Source organism: Girardinichthys multiradiatus, chromosome 22 (assembly GCF_021462225.1).
Source record: "Girardinichthys multiradiatus isolate DD_20200921_A chromosome 22, DD_fGirMul_XY1, whole genome shotgun sequence".
In the NCBI taxonomy this organism is placed as follows: Eukaryota; Metazoa; Chordata; class Actinopteri; order Cyprinodontiformes; family Goodeidae; genus Girardinichthys; species Girardinichthys multiradiatus.
Window position 1 is genome coordinate 29,578,566 of NC_061814.1, and position 6,003 is coordinate 29,584,568.

Sequence of the window (6,003 nt, forward strand, 5' to 3'; positions counted from 1 at the left end):
ATCATAGTGAGGACCGTTTATTGTAAAGTGAGAATATTTTCGTGGTCCTCACTTGCTATTTTGCTAACGGTTAGGTTTAGGACTATGGTGTGAACTGAGTTATGTTTAGACTTGTAATGGTTAGATTTAGGGGTAAGGTCAGGGTTAGGCCATAGAAAGGGTTGAAAATGAATGGAAACCAATGCAAGTCATTGACAGTCATTACAAGGTCCTCACAACATATAGTAAGACAAGAGTTTGTGTGTGTGTGTGTGTGTGTGTGTGTGTGTGTGTGTGTGTGTGTGTGTGTGTGTGTGTGTGTGTGTGTCTGTGTGTCTCCTTTACACTATGATGGATTTGCAACCTGTCCAGAGTGTACTCGGCCTCTAGCCCAATGACCCCTGCGACCCACAAGGAGTGGGTACAGTATAGAAAATGGTTGGATGTGAGCAGATGCTTTTGGCTGGGAGGTCTCAACAAGCCTCTGTCCTGGTTATCATCAGATCACAGAGAATCAACATTGACTGGAGTTCAAACGTCATCAAATAGGAAGAAAGCATAATATTACAATGAAATATTTGCACCTTTAATTTATGAAGTTATTAAATCTTTTCCACAAGCACAGCGTTGCGCTTGTCCCAAAAGACAAAATGTATCCACAGAGATGATGCATCAGCATCTTAGTGTAGGGTTATTTAACTAATGTATACATGTTGCTCCACCAGAACCAAGAACAGCTAAGTGGTAGGCTTATTTGGTGTATTTCTAGCTAAATTGTTTGTTTGCTTTTCAAAATGAAAAATTAGTTAAGAATCAAGGCTTCAGAAAGCAAAAAAATCTAAATAAACAATGTGATAACACTAAGAACTTAATGTGTATTATATCTCCAGATCCTTTAAACAGTTGTTAAAAAGCCATATCTATGTTGGATTTTTGCACAGCTCAGATAAGACCAGGCCCTGATGTTCAGGACCATGGACAGGGTAAATGACCTTTAAAACAATTCAAACACTAGATGTCGGCCCATACCCGGAAAACACAATCCATTGCATTTTGCAGTTCTTCAGATCCTGCAGAATAATCCTATCACACAATTTGAGCATGAATCATATCATTGATTTTAACTTAACAATATCATTATTAAATCGATTTTTAAAGCACATTTCATTTTAGTTGGTAGAATAACTATTCTTTTGGGATCTCCAGTAACACTCAAAATCAAGTTCTATGATTCAACCTTTACATGAATGCCAGCTTAAGGTGAAATCCTCACAGCTGTACAATCGGGAAAAGAAAGCAAAAACAGTATATAAGTAGTCAGTGTAAGTCGGCAAAACTCTCAGTGTTTGGAGAGCTGCACTACTGCCTTGAATAAATATTCGGATTGCTCTCTGACTGTGATTCCCACCTCAACACTTAAACTCAAAATTATCTTGTTTCAACAAAACATGAGGACAGCAATCTAAATGCTTTAAGTTTGGATAAAAAGTCTGGAAGAGACTTAGTCTTCCATTTTTCAGGAGCCATTGCTGTTTTAAAAGTCTGACATTATTCAGAAGCTTGTACATGTCAGTGCATTTTCATATGAGAGTAACAGACCAGAGTACAAAGAACACATAATAATATTTATGTTCTCTGCTGGAAGTCAGTCTGAAAAAAACCATAGATCTGTTGCTATATTCCAATTCAATCTATGAAATGGGTGGAATCACAAGGTAAGCAATTACTGTAATAGTCACTTTCTCAGCAGTATGTCCTGTAATTGATGCAGATCATGTCTTAAACCATTAATTAAACAGCAATTTCACTGTGCATTAAAAACAGTGTTTATCTCATGGAGTGATGCACGCAGTTTCTTTCTGAAGCTCCAAACTATAATCACTCTACAGTTGCTTTGTGATCCCACATTGTCTTTGCACTGGACTATTTCCTCATAGTAAGTAATGTGTGCTGATTAGCACTCACACATAGTTACAAAATATGACCCATGACATCTCATAACAAAAAATAAATTTTGCTTTATAGTAATAAAGCCATCAACCACGGCTTAAAACATGAGTGATGTAGTTTTACAGTATCTGTTAAACTTAAAACACTCAAACAATCTTGTCTGTCTTAGCTTATGCTCTTTATTGCTCTTCCTGTTAAGATTTACATGCTTCTGAGCAGTATAAATAATTGTGTTTTTTCTTTGCTTTTATTTGATTGCAATGAGACACTTGGAGGTTTAGCTTGTTTTATTTCAGGTCTGTTTTTTGGTACCTGTTCTTCAAATTTAATATATATCCTAGAACTGTATGTTTGCATTTTTTGCCTTTTATTTATTTTTATTTCCACTCTCCTGCTGTGCTTATCGCTTCTTGTATTGTCATGCTGTAGATGGGAGTGAAAAACCTCAAGTCACATAGTGAGGTTTCTTATAGGCTTGACTGGTCAACAATTTCCCCAATGTCAACTTCAGTATTCATTCTGCATACCATTTCATTCCAGTTCCAACCTCATTGTTAGGTTGTGTTTTTACATTATTTACTTTCCTGCGTTGTTTGTAACAGTGATGAAAAACATGGCATTACACCAAGAAAGCTTTATTTTCCTGGACTTTTAGAATATAAATTCCCCTTCCTTCTCTTAGGCTGCAGAATATTAGGTTTGCATAGTTTCAATGCAGTTAAAAAAAAAGCCCAATGCCTGGTACAATTTAGGCTAGGTGTGTCAAGCTTAGAGGCATTTTTTAATTTTGAACAGTAAGAAATAGATGCTGATGACATCCACATTTTAAAGAAGTGCTTTGTGGTATTTTTTTGTGAATTTTATGGTTAACGATAAGAAACTGTTAAACTAATCTCATTGACTAAAAGGTTCCTCCCAACATCCCAATGTCCTTAATTTTCTTTAATTGTTAATATGATGTACTTCCAGACAATGTTGGTTCCAGCATAAGTGGTTTCCTAGGCAAACCATTACTTCTGATGCATTTTATTTGTTTATTTGTTTTTACAAATATAGTAAAGGTTTCACAAATGGAAATCATGTTTTTGGTAATCTCTAATTACGTAATAATAGTTCACTTCGGGTTTGACCACTCTATAAGCTGAAGTTCCCATGCATTTTTCAATCTAATGTAGTGCTAATGCCAAAAAGAAGCATTTAAAATGCTGCTTTTTGTTTTAACAAATTAAATTATGGTTTTATAAATCTCAACCTGAGTTTTAAAGCATCTCTCCCAAATATAAAACTTAAGTATTATAAATTCTGAACTAGAGCAGAGTAGTTACCATCCAAATTAACTAAAAAAGTGAATTTTAATTTAATTTAGCTCAGAATAATAATCTACTAATCAGATACACAATTTATCATTGTCCTCCATCAGTGTATGGCCATATTTTTTTTTTACAATGCTTCAACCTTTTCACAACCTACCCATGGACATGGAGGTAGGGAACAGAAAACTCCAACAACTTTTTAAGGGCATGTGTAGTTCCCTGTTGAAATTGCACCCTGGGTGGTGAGCCATATTGCCCGTGTCAAAAACCACTGCTGAGTACGGTTGAATAAAATTAGATTTATTTAAAAAATCAATCCTTATTGTAATAAATTGTGTAAAGCCTAATTGCAAATTATATGTCTGCAAACTCTAGAAAAAAACAACACATACTTCCACAATGGCCCATGCAGAGCACCATCCTATCCTAACAAAAGCAACTTAAGGAATTTAAGTATTAGAGATGCAGATAAAATATTACCAGGATAATATTTGCTATTGGATTGTGTAGATCTTCAATTACAGCATTGGAAAAACGTTAAACAGGCAGATTCTTTGTGTGCTACATTTAGATCACATTAAAAAAATTGACAAAAAAAGAGCTACATTTATGCCTATGAGTTTGCAAGGTTAAATTAATTCCACTAGCAAAACTTGTCTAAAGGTAAAGTAAGGTAAGGTAAGATAAGTTTATTTATACAGCGCTTTTCAGCAACGACACACTCAAAGCGATGTACAAGCAATTACAATACAATCACAGAAAAGAAAAGAAACACAGATACAGACACGGAAAAACAAATCAAATGATAAAATCAAACAACAGAGGTAATTTAAAAATTTTTTTATAAAATAAAGAGAATAGAATGATGGATAAGAAAATGAAAGGAAAATTAGACTGAAAACATAACTAATTACATGGCAAAGTCAAAGGCCACTCTAAACAAATAAGTTTTAAATCTTGATTTAAAGCAACTTAGGGTTTCGGCGCTTTTACAGTTTTCTCCGAGTTTATTCCAGATTAGTGGAGTATAAGAACTAAAAGCTGCTTCTCCGTGTTTGGTTCTGGTTCTGGGTACTCAGAGTAGGTTTGAGCCAGAAGACCTGAGAGGTCTGGGTGGTTGATACACTGACAACAAGTCTGTAATGTATTTTGGTGCTAAACCATTCAGTGATTTATAGACTAACAGAAGTATTTTAAACTCTATTCTCTGAGCTACAGGGAGCCAGTGTAGGGACTTTAGAACCGGGGTGATGTGCTTTACTTTCTTAGTTCTAGTGAGGACGCGGGCAGCAGCGTTCTGGATCAACTGCAGCTGTCTAATCGACTTTTTAGGCAGACCTGTGAAGACACCGTTGCAGTAATCAATTCTACTAAAGATGAACGCATGAATTCGTTTTTCAAGGTCCTGCTGAGACATTAGTCCTTTAATCCTGGAGATGTTCTTTACATGATAGAAGGCTGACCTTGTTACTATCTTTATGTGCCTCTGAAGGTTCAGGTCTGAGTCCATCACTACACCCAGGTTTCGAGCCTGACTGGTGGTTTCTAGCTAAAGATAATTTTCATGACTATTTACATTGTAGATTCTCACCAAAGGCGTCAAAACTGTGAAAGAACACGCATAAAATTCGGTAGTAAAGAAAAAGCGTGAAAAACTATAAACATTTAGATTCTTCAAAATAACCCCCTTTGCTTTGATTACTGCTTTGCTCTCTTAGCATCCTCTATATGAGCTTCATGAGGTGGTCACCTGAAAAACGTTTCCCTAAGAGTCTTGAAAGAACTTCCCAGAGGTTCACTGAGAGATGGCCAAAGGTTAATATTTCAGTCATCACAGCAAAGGGCGGCTACTTTAAGGAATCTAAAATATAAAACATATTTAAAGTTATTTTACTATTTTTGGTTTGCTTGGTTTTATTTATCAGTTTGCTACAACATGTTGGAGTCACGTCGATATGTGTTTCAAGACATAACTTCGAAATAAAAAAGTTTAAAAGAAAATCTAATTAACTAAAGACCTCACGAACCCCTGCGATAGCACCACAGTCCCACTAGGGGTCGCGGCCCAATCGTTGAAAACCTATCATGAAATATTCTGTTAACCTTACTGTCCTAGCCAAAATCTTTGGCAAACACAAATATTTTTATGTCTTTTTACATGAAAAATGTTCTACTTTTTGAAGACGTATCGGTCATTGTTGTAGAAACTACAGTTTTTTTTTTTTTGTCATAAAGAATCTTCATAATATTCTCATAAAGTCAATTTCAAAAGCCATTTTTGCTTTGGTATATTCTAAATAAGATGAAAGAGAAATAAGAAAATCGGCACGAATGAGCAGTAGACTTTGCTCCTGGTCAACTTTTAAAAAATATTTTCGATACAATGTAGTTTTTGAACAACGTCCATTGTTTTGAACCCTTACATTTTGTGTGATTTTTTTCCTGTCTCTGTGGAAGAAAATTAGTTGCTCAGCCCCTTTCTTACAACTGATGCCCAGAAAAGACAGGAATCACCATGGCAACTAAGGACTCTGTATGTTCCAAACTTGGACTATCTAAAAAGAGCTGATCGTCAAAATAAGAGCCTCACCATTTACTATAAAAGAAGGATTCAAATTCTTTAGGTGTATAAACCAATGATGATAAACAGATGCTTTCTGAAATACAGCTTACATAAAATCTTCCAAAGAAATCAGTGTTTAATAATTGAAACATTGTATTTTTGGCCTCTCAAAATAAAGCTCAGTAGGAGTCTTCAAAA